Here is a 19,304-nt window from a genome sequence, read left to right as displayed (position 1 = left end):
AAATATTCAGCTTTGATATTAATGAGTTTTTTGGGTTCATTGAGAACATGGTTGTTGTTCAATAATAAAATTAATCCTCAAAAATACAACTTGCCTAATAATTCTGCACTCCCTGTAGTGTACAATGTCCCTTTTAATTACAAGGTGTTTACTTTCCCTGTAATACACATGGTTGGTATCATTAAAATATAACTAATATCGCTACTCTTTATAAACAGACCAATCAATCTGTTTGGTATAGATGTACACTAAATGGGTTTTGGATTTAAATTTGGAAAATCACTTTAATCTTGGTTAATTATGTCACCATTTAATGAATGGAATTTTGTGAGATAAGATTTCCATTTGGGGAATAATGTACAATATTTGTTTTTTTAGAAAAACACAGAACCCACATTAAAATAAAACTTAATTAAAGGAACAGTCTACACCTTAGTCATCTTAAAGATTTGCCTTAGATTAAACTGCAAAAAGTCTCATGCACCTTTTCTAAATCATGGAGCATAAATGGTAAGTTATTTTAAAATGAATATTGTTTCTGGCCACTTTGAAATGGCTGCCAAGCTCCACCCACTGATGACATCATGATCTGGGCTGCATCTAGCACTCTGCTGAATAGCATTGACAGTCTGTTGAATCTAACTAGTGAGGCTTTTGTGATTGGATGCCATATGCAGCCCAGATTGTGATGTCATAAGTGGGTGGAGCTTGACAGCATTTCAAAGTGGCCAGAAACAATATTCATTTTAAAATTACTTTTCTTACTGTCCCTGCTGCATGATATAGAAAAAGGTGCAGGAGGCTATTTGCAGCTTAATCTATGGTAAGACTTTAAGATGACTAAGGTGTAGACTGTCCCTTTAAAGGGACAGTGAAGTCAAATTAAACATTCATATATCAGAGCATTCACTTTTAAACAACTTTCCATTTTCCTTCTGTTATCAATTTTGCTTAGTTCTTTTGGTATCCTTTGTTTTAAGAGTAATCCTAAGTGAGCTCAGGAGCGTGCATGTTTCCTTAGCCATCTGGCAATAGTGTTTGCAAAAATTTTTAAAACAATATTATAAATAGTTGCAAACTCTGTTGCCATAAAGTTTTTGTAGCAATTTATGACAGCTGTGTTTAATAACATGGTTTTAAACATTCTTGCAAACACTGCTGAAGACACGTTCACGCTCCTGAGTTCACCTTGGATTACTCTTTAACCCCTTGGCTACCAGTACATTTCAGAGAAAAACATGTACAATGTACCGGAATTTTTTTAGTAATTTTGCTGTCACTTTTTTTTTTTTAAACAGAAATTGAGCCTTTTGTTTCATTTTTTTTTTAAATTTACCTATAAAAACTATGTTTTTTTAATATACTAAATTGATCGACTGAGCCAGTAAAAATGGCCTTATTAACACCAGAGAAAAGAAATTCTTGAATGTAACACATCCTAAAACGGCAACATTTTATTTAATCCCAAAGGTCCTTAAAAATAGCAAACAACCACCAGGCAGACCAATTGTGTCTGGTAATGAAAATCTAACCGAAAGAGCCAGCCAATATGTGGACCAGCGTTTGACTATTTTTAACCCAACTATCCTTGTCTGTCAAGGATACGATGGAAGTGCTACAGATCATCAAAGACATTAGTATTCTTGAAAACACCTGGCTAGTTACATCTGACGTGGAATCTCTGTATACCAGTATCGATCATAACCTGGGATTAAATGCAGTAAAATATTTTCTAAACCTGTCATCTGATGAAAGCCCTGAACATAATCAATTCATATTAGATTTACTCAAATTTGTCCTTACCAAAAACTTTTTCTTATTCAACATATTTTATTTACAAACCCAAGGCACTGCAATGGGCACATCATATGCACCAACTTACGCTTATCTATTTTTAGGGTGGTGGGAGCAAAACATTGTTTTTTCGGCTACAAATGATCAATTTACTGACAAGTTCCCTCTTTGGATCAGATACATTGATGACATCCTGTTTCTATGGGAAGGCAAAGAAGAAGATCTGGATGCTTTTCTACTTAAATTAAATCACAACAATCTGAATATTCGATTAACTTATCACAACAGCCAGACCAACATCTCTTTCCTTAATTTATTAATCTGTAAAGAAAACTATGGTTCTCTAAGTAAGTACCGATTTATTCAGAAAAGAAACAGCTACAAACAATGTTCTGTTCGCCACCAGTGCCCATGCACCAAATACTGCCAAATCCTTGCCTATTGTTGAGTTTTTAAGATTAAGAAGGAATTGCTCACAAGATAAAGTATTCTAAGAGAGAGCTCTTGAACTGGAGAATCGGTTACTCCTAAGAAGTTATAGTAAGAGATCTATCCTCGAGGCTAAAACGAGAGCGTTAAAAACTAAAAGATCAGAATTTTTAAGAGTTAAAAACAAAAATTGTGAAAATAAAACTCGACTTGTGTTAACTTACAACCAACACACGCAACAAATTGTCAATATAATTCAAAAAAATTGGCATATACTCCAAGCGGACCCCCACCTTAAAGATCTAATTGGAGACATAGTACAAATAACCTACAGAAGAAGTAGAAATTTAAGAGATCCTTAGTCCAAGTCATTATGTACACAAAACTACTAACATCAGATCTGTGGAACAAGGATCTTTCTCCTGTGGCAACTGCTCGTCGTGCAGCAATATGATTAACAAAAAAATTCATCACAGATAGATTTGGAAAACATCACCAAATCAAAAGTTACATTAGCTGCAATACGACTAGTGTAATATATGCTCTCCAATGTAAATGTCTGTGTACCTATATTGGTATGACCACAAGAAAATTACATACCAGACTCATGGGACACATGCAAAATATCCGAAATGCCCCAAAAGATATGTCTAAAGATAAGAAAATTTACATCTGTAGCTTCTCACTTCTTCAGACATCACCAATCAAAACTCTCTGAACTAAAATGTTATGGAATTCAAAAAGTATCCCTGGGCTTAAGAGGCGGTGATCTTGAAAAAGCTTTACTTAAAGCAGAAACCAGATGGATATACTTAATGGATAGTGTATATCCAAAAGGCCTTAAAGGGACAGTCTACACCAGAATTTTTATTGTTTTAAAAGATAGATAATCCATTTATTACCCATTCCCCAGTTTTGCATAACCAACACGGTTATAATAATATACTTTTAACCTCTGTGATTATCTTGTATCTAAGCCTCTGCAAACTGCCCCTTTATTTCAGTTACAGACTTGCAGTTTAGCCAATCAGTGCCTGCTCCCAGATAACTTCACGTGAATGAGCACAGTGTTATCTATATGAAATACGTGAACTAACACCCTCTAGTGGTGAAAAACTGTTAACATGCATTCTGAAAAGAGGTGGCCTTCAAGGTCTAAGAAATTAGCATATGAACCTCCTAGGTTAAGCCTTCAACTAAGAATACCAAGAGAACAAAGCAAAATTGGTGATAAAAGTAAATTGGAAAATTGTTTAAAATGACATGCTCTATCTGAATCATGAAAGTTTATTTTGGCCTAGACTGTCCCTTTAACGAACAGAACAACTATTCAATGTTCTTATAAAAAGAAATTATAATCTGGCGGCATTGCAACATGGACCTCATCAGTATAAATATAGATAAAACCATAGAACTATTATACATAGGACCTATGACAATAAGACATATGATTCAATCTTAATATAATAATAAACAAAAGCATCCTATCTTTTGTTTCATTTGATGAATATTATAGGAATTGAGTCATAATATCAAAATTTCCTGTGGGTAACGTGTTAAAAAACTTCTTCACGTTACCTAATTTACCCTCTTTAATTCACCTGGGAATGTATTCCCATTTCATTATTCTTTCTCTCTCTACACATCATTTTGTGACTATAGTCTCACAACACTGACTTTTCACTGGTCATGCACTATTTATTTTATATTTATGGTGTACATATGGCCTATAATTGTAGAGCACATCACATATGTTTATTCTTTATATTTATTCATATTTATTATTATCATTGTTATATCATACTGGATTAGTATCACCAATTTCACCTCCTTCAACTGTGAGTTTAACAGTTTAACCACATAGTATTGGTAACATCACTCTTCACGTTTTTGCAATTAGCATCACATAATTTTTATGTCAAAGTTTCAACCAGCACAATTCAACCCTTCACATATAATTTTTATTATTCTATCTTTTTTATGTGTACCTTGCAATATATGCAAGTTACACCACTTAGCTCTTATATCGTATCTTGACTCATTCATTTTTATTCACGAGCACAGTGCAATTTCAAGGCGACCTATTCACGATTATATTGGTTGGGAAATATAAATGCAGGATCAGGTTAATACCGACTAATGTATGTATTTTTAGATGGTGTTATTTTGAACACTACCTGTTAAGACAGGTTTAGTAAATCACTCACAAAAAAACTAAAAATCAGTACCAATAACCACATTAGCATACTGTATTCCTTTAACACTAATATACTCATTTGAAATCATACTCTATATTTATGTATTTTCAGGGGTCCAAATAAACCCTTAACACCTGAGTTACCAGATTTATTTGGCTCATATGATGTATATGTTTGAACTGGCCATACAAGTGCAGTTTAGATGTATAACAGAATATGGATATCATTTGAATTTGTAGCAGACAAGAAAGTATTGTTACCAACATTATAAACTGTCATTGTCAGTAATCTCCACTAAGATCAATAAAAGCCGGAGACTCGCCTCGCCCTGTGATGTCATTCGTAAACGTGACACCTCAATTTCGAAGGCCAATGATTGGCAGAAACAGTCCAAAGGGCGGAGCTATTTCCACAAATACCCACAGACGCCGGCGCGCATCACCTTTGAGAAAGCCGAAACTCTATCGGCGAAACATGTTAGGGAAGGGTATTGCTTAATACCCAGTTTGTTTTTTAATTTGCATACAACTCGTTTAGTAAAATGATTTAGTACCTAAAAGGCATTGATAACTCACAGGCCACTGAGTATAGAATATACGATAAAACGTTATAATTGTGGAGATTTATAGCTTACTCAGTGATATGTGTGTGTGTTGGCACAGTTATTTTATTACTCCCGAAATAGCGAATATACTAACGCTAATACAAGGCTCATAGTGCCCGAACAACAACAGTACAAACTGTCAAGGCATTGATAATTTACAAGCCACTGAGTGTAGAATATACGATAAAACGTTGCAATTGTGGAGATTTATAGCTTATTCAGTGATATTTGTGTGTGGGCATAGTTATTTCAGCACTCCCGAAATACCGAATATACGAACGTTTAATATAAGGCTCATAGTGCTCCAATAACAGTACAAACTGTCAAGTTTATTATGTAAATACCAACTTGGAGCCTGAATGACTGTAAGACACATCAGAGAGTGAAGGGACAGGGCTTAATTATTAAAACGCATTAGTGGATTTATCCGTAAACCACTAATTAGTATTACACCACTATATATAAACTCACTCATTACCACCCGGCAAGGGGCAGTCCTAACAGTATAACATCACATTATTAATGGGTGATGCACAGCTTTATTTGAAAATAGAAGGTTCCATACAACAGTATTCAAATATTTAACGTTTGATTATATGGTCTTAATGATCCTGATAATATTTATTGAATCTTAATACAAGTCACTTTAGTACTTACAAGACGCACAAAGATTTTCAAAATTGAACATCTCAATTTTATCTGCTACTATGTATGCCTTGTATACAATAACACATTAAGACTTTACTCAGCTGACTCAGGCCGTATAATACAGCGTCTATTATCATAACTTTCTGAAATGTATGAATGTAAAAAATAAATATATTTTCAATAAAATTCAGTAGAAAGCCAGAAGGACCGTTAGATTTGGTATAATTGTGGTCTTAGGTTGAACAATAAGACTGTGTCCTCTATCGATCTAGAATTTAATAATATGTTATTACTCTAATTATCATATACTTCAACCTACCTCTGGTCTCCTCTTTAGTTATCACCTTAATAAACATAGCCCGGATTTGGGCACACTTCCACAACAGTGTGAACGCTCAGTATAAAGTGACATATTAATTCAGCGCTTGACGAATATGTTCAAAAATTAGGAGCCAATAAGAATATTTAGGAGCCAGGCATATTTTTTAGGAGCCAGACAGTTGGATTTGTATATAGATATATGGAGAATAACCCAAAAAGTTAGGAGCCAGGGGTAAAATTCTAGGAGCCAGTGGCTCCCAGGCTCCTGGGTTTGTCAAGCCCTGTATTAAATGATTTGGTACTTTAACCATCGCCACAATAAGGGCGTGATACACAACTCTTGAACAATTTCTCCTTTCATGGATAGCATCCATCTCCTATATATTTAATACCACATATAGTGGTTCCTTTTATACCATGCCCACATATGTCATTGCCTAATTTTAAAAATTGTAATGCCTATTCGAGTTTCTATGTGATTTTAAAGCACACTCACTCACACTTAGATTTTATACAATTTTTTGTATCAATAAAAGTTATGTTTTAATTTAAGAATCCAACCCTTTAGTCCTTTTCGTTCAGTATGATGTCCCACACTTTAGGGGTACTAGAAGTGCTATATAAGTGCATTCTTTGAGTCCAAATCCCTCCAGTGATTTTGACTAAATTTGTTAGTTGCCCCTTTGCACAAACACTCTAGCTCATTAGGTATATCTATAATAAAACCAGACCGAGCATCCCCACTTTATTTGTTTAGTGCTATTGCTATCCCATTTTTTTTAATGTATATTTTTAAAGTAGACTACCCAAGGTATTGATCTAGGCTGATTTTGGTATATAAAATTCACGCCACGATTTGGTTGTAAAATACAATCATATAAAAAAAGTGCTTTTTTACAAACTTTGGGTTTCTCGCTAAAATTATTTACACACAACTACTGTAGTCATAAGACAAATGGTTGTAAAAGCTTGTCTGGGGTCTCCATTGTTCAGAAACAGCAGGCATGCTTGAGCAAAAAGAGGCTGCTTCTTGGGTGGTAACTAGCCATAGAACAAGCTATTATGCTATTGTTCGTTTCCAGGTTGAGCGCTTCTCTCTTTTTATTTATGCAAATTATGACATTTTGGGAAGTCTCCCTAAGTGTGATGCGGGAATCCAAACGTGGACCCGTTGCTCAGTGTGCCTAGAGGGATATGGCTGCACCTCACTGACGAGGCCCACAATAGGCCGAAACGTACGTCTGGGGTTTTGCTGTTTCTCTCGTTCAGAGAGGGATTGCCTGGTATTTCGGGGCTGGACTGTACTGTGAAGTCAGGATCAGACTGATATGCTTCAGGAAAGTTTTTCTCTGTGAAAGGCACATGTTGAGCAAAAAGAGGCTGCTTCTTGGGTGGTAACTAGCCATAGAACAAGCTATTATGCTATTGTTCGTTTCCAGGTTGAGCGCTTCTCTCTTTTTATTTATGCTTGGTTTTGCCTTTGGTTTTTAGCAATTAGGAGGCCGTTATTTGCAGGTGTGCACCACACTTTTGAAATTCCTGGCAGTGAAGGGATTAATCATCTTGTAAAGTTAATTTTTGCTGTAGTGTAGAGATTACACTCCCCACTGATCCCTACTTAAGTCCTCCCAAACAGTCATCATCACCACCATCTTGTGTAGGGCTTTTTATTTTATTTTATGAATATATTTATTTATTTCTGTATTATAGGGGTCCCTCCTTACCCTGATTTCCCCCCCCCCCCAGCACCTCTCTTACCCTCCCAATGTCCACAACCTTGTTTGTTACTGGCAGACAATCTGCCAGTAGCAAACTATGGCTTTTTTTATTTTATATTATTATTTTGTATATGTTTCTGTAGTGTACTCTCCCCATTCCAAGCTATTTACTTTTTTTCTGTAGTGTAGGTTCCCCTACAGCCCATATTTTTCTGTAGCACAGGGCCCCATCTCCCCTCACCCTTCATGACACTGCTTTATATGGTAAGAGAGTAATATAAGTGCTCCCTTACCATATGAAGGCGCCTTGGTTGCTGCTCCTGCTTTCTAAGCTGACAATGGTGACCACAACATGTGCATCTGTGCCTTTAGAAGCTTTTTGAGTATGTTTATATGATCTCCTTTGGTTTGGCCATTTAGCTCCTGCACTGATCGAGCAATCTCTGTTCACCACGTAGGAGGGTTAATTTTCTAAATTCCAGGGAATGTACCATAGCCTCTGTGGGTGCAGTGTAAAAGCTACAATTTACATATTGATATGACGGGAAAAGCAGGCTTAATAAATAATGAAAGACAAACAGCATAGGAGGCGCTTTTGTCTTAGGAACCTCTTTCCGTTTCGTCAGTACTGCTGCTTTTGGATGAATATAGTAACCAATAGAGGTACTGTGATTTCAGATGGCAGTGAGCCACTAGCCAAAACAGGAGTTTTGCTTACCAATGATAACGTTTTAAAACCACGCTCCCAATAAGAGATTATTATAACACATTATTGGAATATTGTATTTTATTATGGTTTAACTCTTTTTAGTGGCGATATTGAGGGAAATTACATTTTATCTAACTCCGATGAAATACTCAGGGACAGGTTTCTATGATTGTAAATAAATCATGTGGGTGGAGGATTAACAAGGAATGTGATATCTGTTTGGGTGGAGGTTCTTTATAAACAGGCGTCTAAATGAAATATGTTAACGGCTATGTTTTTAGCCTAGAAACGCATCACATTATTTTAATATAGTGTTTTAAACTAACTCCTGTTTTGGCTATTGGTTCACTGCCATTTGAAATCACAGTACCTCTGTTGTAAATGTGAGTGAGAACTTCTTTGCTCCATTAACATCTTTGAAGTGAATGAATATGCTACACCATGAGGGGCCTCCTATTCTTTGTTTGCCTTTCTAGATTTGGATGATATACACCTGCCTTCTAGGAGTGGACGCCTGGTCACACAGATCACAAATTGCAACAGTTATCTTTGAACAATGCATTATATCCATGTGGAAAAATAAATAAAATATGTATATTAATCTCTGACAGGGCTTGCAGAGATGTACAGATGAGGACAAAACAAAGGGAAGTGATCCCAGATTTGCTGGAAAAGGCAAAAATTCTATTGTCTCCCAGTTGACCTTGTTGTCTATATTATAGAAGGAGGTAACTGGCTGCGAGTGTGCTTAGAACATATTACAACATTTAAATCAAAGAAAAAACCCTATTGAGAGAGTAGGGAAAAGTATGCTCTTTCTACACTTAAAGTATTTATTTTTTCTACTTGAAATTTAACTTTTACTAGTTATAGTTTCACTTATACGCTTCCTCACCCCTCTGAGGAAGCGTATAAGTGAAACGCGACCGCGTCAGGGACTTCGTGATTATTTTAACTGCACTCTGTTAATTTCAGACTATCTAATAATTGATATTTTTTATTTGTTGTTGTAACATTTGTTGTAACATTTGGGGTATATTGTGGGAAGGATGGGGAAGAGCTATACAGTATATTTAGTATAACAAAAGTGGCCTATCTACCCTAATATAGGGCAATACAGGACACAGTTCCTAAATAGAGGCTCTTACATTTACCAAATATCTTTGATTTTCCCCCTCCTCCTCATATGTGATAGACAACCAAAAATCAGCAACATTGAAGTACTTGATACAAGTCACAGTTACAGAGTTGTGTTTTTAACTATTTTTCTGGCACGCTAGATACAACTTCTATTTCTGCTGCCTTTTTTAACTAGAACTAGTAAAAGTTAAATTTTACGTGTAAAGATATATACTTTATGTGTAGAAAGATCATATTTTTCCCTATTCTCTCAATAGGGTTTTTTATTTGATTTAAATGCACAGATGAGGGCCATGACTAGAAACAATTACCAAAAATAGTGATGACCACAAATCAAATAAATGAACGAAAGATTTCTTAACTGCATATCACTAGAAGAGGTAGCAATCAGTGGAAAGGTGTGCAATTTAGTAAAAAAAAATAAATAATAATTTCCCTCAAAATGTCGTTTCTTCCTCGGCTCACCTATCTGTTTCGATGCCTCCCTACCTACTCACCTCCTATTACAATTTCAAAGTGAGTGCATAAAATTTATTTGGCAGAATAGGATCCCCAGAATAGCCCATAGAACCTTACAGCTTCCTATCGAGCTAGGAGGGCTGGCTTCCCCATCCATAGTCAAGTACTATGAGGGAGCCATGCTCACGCATATTTCCCAATGGGGGGTGCGCCACGCTAAAGACAGATGGAGAGAGGTTGAACAAGCCTCATTACCCTTTGACATTTTCCTAAAGGATTTAATTTGGACCCCAGTCCATAGCTGTAGAACCTTAGGCATACACAATCTTGTAGTACTTGAGTGTCTGGCAATCTGGGATAATATTCGGCATCGCAGCCTGATCGCACCTCATCCCTCCCCAATCACCTCTGTCCCGGGCTTTCTTACAGGCCTCGCGGAAACACATCCCAATACATGGGCTTGATTAGGTGTCAAACAAGTTTCGGACTTTTTGTCAAGGTCTAGTGGAGACGGTTTTATTTCACTGTCTCAGGGCCGCCCCTGCGAAAATATACCGTCCTTTCTTCACTTTGAACTCATTAGAATTAATAGTTTCCTCTCCAGCTGGGGTTTCCACCCTTCTGTCTCTCGCCAGCTCACTCCATGGGAGTCTGTGTGGAATGGGGGCCGTAGACTCCACAAGCCTCTCTCGAGACATTACGGTTTGCTTGAGGGCACCATACCTCCTGCCCTGGCATCACACCTACTAAAGTGGAATGCTGCTCTTCACACCCACATTCCTGTAAACTCCTGGCAGAAGTCCATCACCTTAACTAAAAAATCATTACACTGTATAACAATGTTTGAGACCTACTACAAAGTAATTTCTCAATGGTATCTCATCCCTACGCGGCTATCCAAAATGTTTCCACTGACTTCACCCTTGTGTTGGAAGGAATGTGGTCTCCCTGGAGATATGCTCCACACGTGGTGGGAGTGCCCAAAGCTAATATCCTTGTGGAACTCGTGCTTCCGCACTCTGGTGGCCTTTAAGATTGCGATCCCTAAAAATGGCACTACTCCACCTAAACTTACACACCCTTCCTAAACAACAGCAGATTTTTTTGTGTATACCTCATGTCATCTGTTAAAACCAATATTGCTAGATGTTGGAAGAAAGTAACTCCCCCACGGTGGTCCGATATCCTTAACACTATGGCCTACCTGTACACAATGGAAAAGGACATATATTATAGTCTGGACAAAGTAGATCTATTTGAAATGGTTTGGGCTGACTGGAAAGATGCACATGACACTCAATGGATACATATAACAACTTCGTATATATTCCCTTTATCCCTGCTATAGGATTACTCCTGTTATATTACAACACCATAAATAAGAAGTAGTTTATCACTGACTGGATAAAGAATTCCACCTTAAATATCCAAACACCCTATTCACACGTTCCACCTTTAATTAATTGTCTGAGATAGCCAATCAGATTAACTGAAGGCATTTAAATATTCTCATAGCAGCACAGACTAACATGTCTTGATAAAGCCTGTGGGCGAAACGCGTTGACCTGACACTGTGTTTTATGCTATTGATTTTATCCATCATTATTGTTATCTGTTAACAATTTTATGCTTCAAAGGACTTTCCATTTGAATTTCTATGTGCATGCTGGCACCAACTGACAACTAACTCCACCAACTGCTGTGCCGTTTGGCACCAACCTTGCTACAAAGAAACTCCTAGTCGCTACTAGCGACCACAAAACTGACTGTCTCCTAAGAATTTCCTAGTCGCTCCCTGCGACCGCCAAGTTCCTCAACAAAGGATAACCCAGTCGCTACCAGCGACCGCAAAGACCATCTTACTTATCCTAAAAGATCCGCGAGTCGTTACTAACGACCACCTCATCCTAAACCAAAGAATTCCTTAGTCGCTACTTGCGACCGCCAAGTTCTTCAACAAAGGATACACCAGTCGCTATCGGCGACTGCAAAGACCAACCTACACTTCTTAAAAGATCCTCAAGTCGTTACTAACGACCACCTTATCTTCAACTGGAAGGATCTGTATATTTCTCCTAGTCGCTGTTTGCGACCGCCAAGTTCTTCAACAAAGGATACACCAGTCGCTACCGGCGACCGCAAAGACCAACCTACACTTCTTAAAAGATCCTCAAGTCGTTACTAACGACCACCTTATCTTCAACTGGAAGGATCTGTATATTTCTCCTAGTCGCTGTTTGCGACCGCCAAGTCCTTCAACAAAGGATAAACTAGTCGCTACTAGCGACCGCAAAGACCCATTTCTAAATTTCAAGATCCTGCTAGTCTTTCCTCACGACAACAAAGCTATCATCTTTCGTGAGCGCAAAGATTATCTTTAGATCCCCCAGGATTTCCTTACAGATTTAGGAATAGGGGTTGCCACGGCAACATCACATACCATTTTAAAACGTGACGTCACGTCACCTTTACACAAAAAGGCGCCCTTTTCTCTCATCCAGTAACGCCAACCACCATATACAGGCAATTTAAGCCTACAACTGGACAGTTACTTTCTTGTCACTTGGCAAGTCAATATCTTGGGACATCAGTACATTTTTCGCTAAAGCGCAAGTACTTTTTCTTATTGTTCTTTTATGCTTATTTTATGTATCTATACATTTATTAAGGGAGACGTCCCTTTGTTTTACATTGTATCATTTTGTATCATTTTAGACATCTTGACACCTCTGTTTTATTAGTATAATAAATTGCCTTGGAAATTTTCCATTTGAACTATATTTACGCCTCTGTCTCTGTTCTGGTACATATATATATATTCCTTCCTATATATTATCACATATAAATACTTTGATGAATATATTTTTTCGCTGATTACATACTGGACACTGGTCCCTTTATTTAAATACACATCTCCTAGATATACCCGTGCTTTGAGCGCTTAACTTCACTTTTTCACATTACTCAATGGATACTTCCAGTCAGGGCCTAAGCGATCCTACCCCGGGCATTTTGGGGTGACTGCCTGAGATGTCCCCCCCTCCCCCCCCTTCTCCCCTTATCTGGGTCCCTTCCTCTCCTTCCCCCCCCCCACTCTCCTCCCCCCTTTTAATAGTTATCTTGAAATGTACCGACCCCTTTCTCTGTCTGTTGAACATACAAGTTATATGTTATAGTTTTTGTATTCATACAGACTTGTTGCGTGTCATATTGTGCAGGGGACCTGCAAGTCCCCAGTTGCTGTATTATATTGTTTAAAACGAATAAAAATTTTATGATTAAAAAAAATAATAATTAACTCCAAACTGAGAAACTGCCCATCAACATGTATGATTGTTATCACTAGATCAACTATTATATCCACTCCCTATACTGAAAACTAGAAAAAAGAGCTTACCTTTCCCTTGTATTTCACTCGTCCTGTTCTGAAGTATTTTTTTTTTCTTTTAATTACACCCCCCCCAAAAAAAACTAATCTGCATCCAGTCAGTAAAAAGATGCTTTGCATCAATGAAATGGCACTTGTCTGTGGGTGCGTATGTATATGTTTTATGTATATTTATGATTTGACATCAAAGGATGAACGTGATAATTTACAATGTTCTGTATAACCGTCAATAATTTAAAGCCCTCACATTGTTATTGACCATTTATAATACTAACATGTTGTATTTCTTTGTTTCATCTACCAGTAAATGGCACATACATCACTGTCCCCTGGAAATCTAACAATCTAATTGACATCTCACAGAAATGAGCTGAAGAAGGAACTATTTTCTTTCCAGGTTAGTTTTGTATTTATGAATATTAAAGTGATGGTAAATCCAAGCATATAACAAATGATAGGATTTACCATCACTAAAAAGAAACAGTTTCCGTCACCATTTCTTAAACTCACCCTATCTGTAAGGCAAGTATGTAGCTAACTCAGCACCTTCGGCCGCCCTCGGCACAGCGCTCTTCTCCAATAAGGTGACAATTCCTCCTCTAGACCAATAGTCGTGCTAGGATATCAGTTGACACACATGGCTATAGGTTTAGAGGTGGAAACATCACCTCATTGATGAAAGCACGGTGCCGTGGCCGGAGGCGCTGCATTAGCGATATACTTGCCTTACAGATAGGGTGAGTTTAACTGCGTTTTTTGTAGGAAACGATGACAGAAAATGTTTATTTTTAGTGATGGTAAATCTTAGTGTTTGTTATACGCTTGGGTTTACCATCACTTTCAGTATTTACTTTTTGATTAACAATTTACCTCAAAACTCTTGTATTGCTAAACTGTTCAATGATTGTTACAGTGTTACCTAATCCTGTGTCTGCCATCTATGCCACCAATTTGTCTTAGGCAGGGTTACTAATCCCACCTCTGCCACCAGTCTAAAAATATATATATTTTCATGCAATTTTTTCTCTTCCTAAATAAGTAAACGTGCACTTATAATGAATAATAATAGTAATTATAGTAGTTGTAGTGAAAATACAATATGTACAGATAGAAAATAAACCTAAAATATAGAAGAACAAATAAATAAAAATAATATATATGTAAATAATATTACATGATAAACCTTCCAATTAAGGATCTACAAATATAGTGTCCATGCAACCAAACTCCACTAGTGCAGAACAAAATATAGTCCAATACATTCAATACAACTTAGTGCAGAAAACTATAAAATAATGTTAAAGTTCTTGTCCTGGGAAGGTTCAGCTGTAGCATGAGCAAGCAATATTTTAAACCCACTCCAGATCACATTACTCCTGGGGCGTAATATGATTGTGCTCAGAGTACACTGTCTGATAATGACCTTCCAGGCAGATATTGGCAACTAGAAGAAAAAAAGACACCCCCTAAGACCATGTCATGTGCTTGCTACATGGAAAATTCTTAGTAATTCAGCTATAAAAAAAATGTGACCTCAAACACAAAACCCCATGGTTTAAGTGTCTGGCATTTCTTATACTGTATGCTACCCTACTTATTTCAGCGGCAGCATCTTGTTCATCTAGGGTTTCTATTGCCAATACTACAGTAGTGAAATGTTTAGTATATTTTAAAGCGAATTTGCCAGTTTACCGGCGTGCAATTAAATTAGCGCTCCACTTGTAATCTATTTCCTTCTTAAGATAGGGAGAGTCCACGGCTTCATTCCTTACTGTTGGGAAACACATCACCTGGCCACTAGGAGGAGGCAAAGACACCCCAGCCAAACGCTTAAATATCCCTCCCACTTCCTCATTACCCCAGTCATTCTTTGCCTTTCGTCACGTTAGGAGGTGGCAGAGAAGTGTCGGAAGATTCGGAGAGTCCTGAAAAAGGGTATCTGCCCTTCAAGATAGGACTGGAACCTCTCAGTGAGAGTATTGATGAAAGTTAGAGTCTGGAGATGCAGGGAAAGTTTTTCTGCTAAACCATCCAGACTACTGCTAACAGATCCTAAGCAATCAGTGTTTACGAGTTTCACTGCCTGTTTTCTCTCACTCAAGTCCATGTCAGGAGCGCTGCTATAAGACTGTCACACTTGAGAGGCTGTGTTCTGTTCCACAGCATGGATTGTTTAAATTTTTTACACATAAAACGCTATAACAGTGTGGCTTCTTTATACCTTGATAGGATCCAGGGTTAATATACTCTGAAGAGGGTTTATTGAACAGTTGGGGTTAATAAATAAGTGTATTATTTACATGCTGCTTTGTGTGATTTTATTTTCTGGGCTCATAGACTGTGTTTTTGGCTGGAACAAACAGATTTCACTTTCATTTTTGAAAGTGTTTCACAGCTCCTATTAACTTGCTGTATTTTTCATAGCATGTGGTCTATGTTCATTTCCTCCATTCTGGCTGAGACTTCAACCAGAGGAGAGCGTTTCCTCTGTTAACTGTTTGTGTCTAGGAGGTGGTGTTTGCCCCAGCCATTTGGAGTATATATAAAAAAAATAGTTTTTGTGTCCTCCTGTAGGTATAACCAGAGCTATGGAGGACTCTCACATGTTAGAAGGTACTTCTTCTGTTCTAAATCATACCTGTTTATATTGTGAGGAGGCCGTGAGATTACTACCCTTGTTACATTATCCACTCAACATGCAGTTCTCCGTAGCACATCTAATCCTCCATCCGGAGGGGGCCTTCTTCCTGCGGACTTCGTTGCGCAGTTACAAACAGCGGTGTCTGCGGCCCTCAGTGCATTACCTCGCTCTAACAAATGCAAGAGAAAGGTTAAACATAGCTCTCCTGACCCGGAGTCATCAAAATATTTATCGGATTTAGCTATTATGTACCAGTTATCCAATGAGTTAACCTCTGTAGCTTCAGAGGGTGAACATTCGGGGGCAGAGTCCTTAGCGTCTAAGCCTTCTGCTGCGGAGGAACCGTCCTTTTAGATTTAAAATTGAGCACTTGAATTTTTTTATTAAAGAAGGTTCTGTCTACGTTAGAGGTTCCAGAGGCCGCGCTGCCTTAAAGGGACACTGAACCCAAATTTTTTCTTTCGTGATTCAGATAGAGCATGCAATTTTAAGCAACTTTCTAATTTACTCCTATTATCAATGTTTCTTTGTTCTCTTGTTATCTTTATATGAAAAATAAGGCATCTAAGCTTTTTTTCTTGGTTCAGAACTCTGGACAGCAGTTTTTGATTGGTGGATGAATTTATCCACCAATTGGCAAGGACAACCTAGGTTGTTCACCAAAAATGGGCCGGCATCTAAACTTACATTCTTGCATTTCAAATAAATATACCAAGAGAATAAAGAACATTTGATAATAGGAGTAAATTAGAAAGTTGCTTAAAATATCATGCTCTTTCTGAATCACAAAAGAAAAAAATTGGGTTCAGTGTCCCTTTAAGAACCTATGATATCTAAATTAGACAGAGTTTACGAAGACAGGGAAGTTCCTTTTGACTTTTCCTGTGTCGGTTAAACAAGCTTTATTGTAACAAATGTTTACAATACAAATCAAGCATGAAACTATGTCTCGGGTACAACAGTAGAAAATGAAACGTGACATCTGAATCATCGTTTTTACAGTTTAGTCCATGTCCCATGTGGATTTATGTTGAGAGGATAGTCCATACTTAATTTGGGCATCGGGAAAGAATGATAAAGCAGTTAGCTAATAACAGTGGTATTAATACCCAAAAACAATATCATAATGTAGCATTGCAGTGCAAACTTAAAAGGAGTAGTACAGAGACCCAAAGAAGAACGAAATCATGCACAAAGGTTCACATTGCTTGCATTTTTCTAGCAATCTTGATAAATTTAAATGTTTTAGCTTCTCAATACAGTCCTAACACTGCGAGCTATAGGAAGGCCATACAAAAATACTGTTCCAGATACCATTAGTTAAAATCTAGATAAGCATCACACCCTATTAAGCATTGTAGACGGTGTTTTAATTGGCATGGATAGGTAACAAAAAGAGGGAAGGATCATAGGAAAAAATGGCGAACATTTTTAACAACAAATGGGAAAGAATTGGATCTTCCTTTTCCCCCTCGTCTACTTTTAAAAAAAGTTGTTCCCGGACTCTCAACTGGATTTGTGGGGCTCCATTCCTAAGGTGGATTGTGCTATCTCTACGCTTGCTAAATGTACTACTATACCTCTTAAGGATAGTTCTTCGTTCAGAGAGCCGATGGATAAGAAAATGGAAACCCTTCTGAGAAAGATGTTTCAACATACAGGATTTTTATTTTAACCAGAGGCTGCAGTTGCCGCGGTTTCCGGAGCAGCTACCTACTGGTGCGGCTCTTTGTTGGAACTCATTGAGGTGGAGTCTCCTCTTGAGGATTTTCAAGACAGAATTAAAGCTCTGAGAATTGCTAATTCTTTTATCTGTGATGCGAACATGCCTAAATGCAAAGGCCTCTGGCTTTGCGGTCCTAGCCCGCCGGGCGCTCTGGTTGAAGTCTTGGTCTGCGGATATGACTTCTAAGTCCAGACACCTTTCTCTTCACTTCAAGGGCAAGATTTTATTTGGTCCGGGCCAAATAAAGGCCTACTTTTCGTTCCTTTAGTTCTGACAAATCCCAACGACAAAAATCCTCCTCCAACCCAGAGCAACCCAAGAGTACTTGGAAGCCGGCTCAGTCCTGGAATAAATCCAAGCAGAATAAGAAGCCCGCCGAAAACAAATCGACATGAAGGGGCGGTCCCCGATCCGAGATCGGATTGTGTATGGGGCAGACTGTCTCTTTTTTCAGACGCTTTGTTCAAGAACATACAGGATCCGTGGGTCCTGGAAGTCGTACTCAGGGATACAAGATAGGCTTGAAATCTCATCCGCCTAGGGGCAGATTCCTACTCTCAAACCTGTCTACAGACCAGAAAAGAGGGATGCCTTTCTAGGGTGCATTCGGGACTATCATGATACAATCATGTGGAGTAGTTGATACATGGATTGGCTACCCAGCAGAGGTGGTATTGTCTCAGCCTGGAAAGGGTTAAGGAGAACTGTTATTTCTTTGTGTGAAATATGTATTCAGAGAAGCTGAGACCCCCCCCCTCCTTCCTTCCCCCTCCCCCCTTCCTTCTCCCTCCTTAGCCCTGTGTGTAGGAATGCAAAAAGCTCCTCCCCTACTGGGAGATAAGACTTGCTTGCATTGGCTGCACTCGTAAATTATAACCAGGGCGTTGTCTTTGACAAGACAAAGAAAGTTTAGTTTTTAAGGATGTAACAGGAAGACTTGAGAGAGAACTGCCTGGGACTCAAGCCACTAAACATCTGGAATGGCAGCTCTCCACATATCTAAAGGAACTTGGTAATAAGTTAGATATTGTGTGTAATTCTTTTCATGTCCCATTTTATTTTTAAAGAACTGTAGCTTTACAATGGTATGTTATTTTGAATGTCTTTATAATTTTGCACTGTGTAACCTGTATTGATATTTTGTTATTAAACACGTAGAAAATCTCATTCTGTCTTTTGGGCTCTAATATCCAAATTCACACTCCTGTTGAGACAAGGTTAAAGGCATGTTACCTAATTGTTAAATAGTGTGAGTTTTTAGGGGTTCCCCAAAACTCCCCTTTAAATTAAAAGTTTTGCTGGTGGCAGCAGGGAAATTGTTAACTAGAGCAGTGTGGACAAGATTTGGAGGTTAATGCGGTGTCCCTTTTAAGGTCCTTCTGTAGAGTTGCAAGGTTAAGGGAACCAGAGCTGTGTGCCATTAGTTCCTTCATGCCCACGCCCCTCTATTGTAACGCTGAGAAGGTTTGATTTGTCACAAACTGGCTGGCAGCGGTGGGGATATTTAGAGTTTTTTAGTGCTATTTGTA

At 38.0% G+C, this 19,304-nt stretch overlaps 1 protein-coding gene across 2 annotated transcripts in view; it reads left to right on the top strand.

Annotated features, from left to right (window-relative positions):
- Positions 1-19,304, top strand: part of CHD6 (chromodomain helicase DNA binding protein 6) — a 1,034,665-nt gene that overhangs the window by 61,401 nt on the left and 953,960 nt on the right. For both annotated transcript variants that reach the window (XM_053712106.1, XM_053712055.1), the window contains exon 2: positions 13,713-13,805. The gene's annotated coding sequence lies outside the window, so the exon portion shown is untranslated. The remainder of the gene's footprint in view (positions 1-13,712; positions 13,806-19,304) is intronic.

Source organism: Bombina bombina, chromosome 1 (assembly GCF_027579735.1).
Source record: "Bombina bombina isolate aBomBom1 chromosome 1, aBomBom1.pri, whole genome shotgun sequence".
Lineage (NCBI taxonomy): Eukaryota > Metazoa > Chordata > Amphibia > Anura > Bombinatoridae > Bombina > Bombina bombina.
Note: the sequence above shows the minus strand (reverse complement) of the source record. Positions and strands in the feature narration are given on the sequence as shown.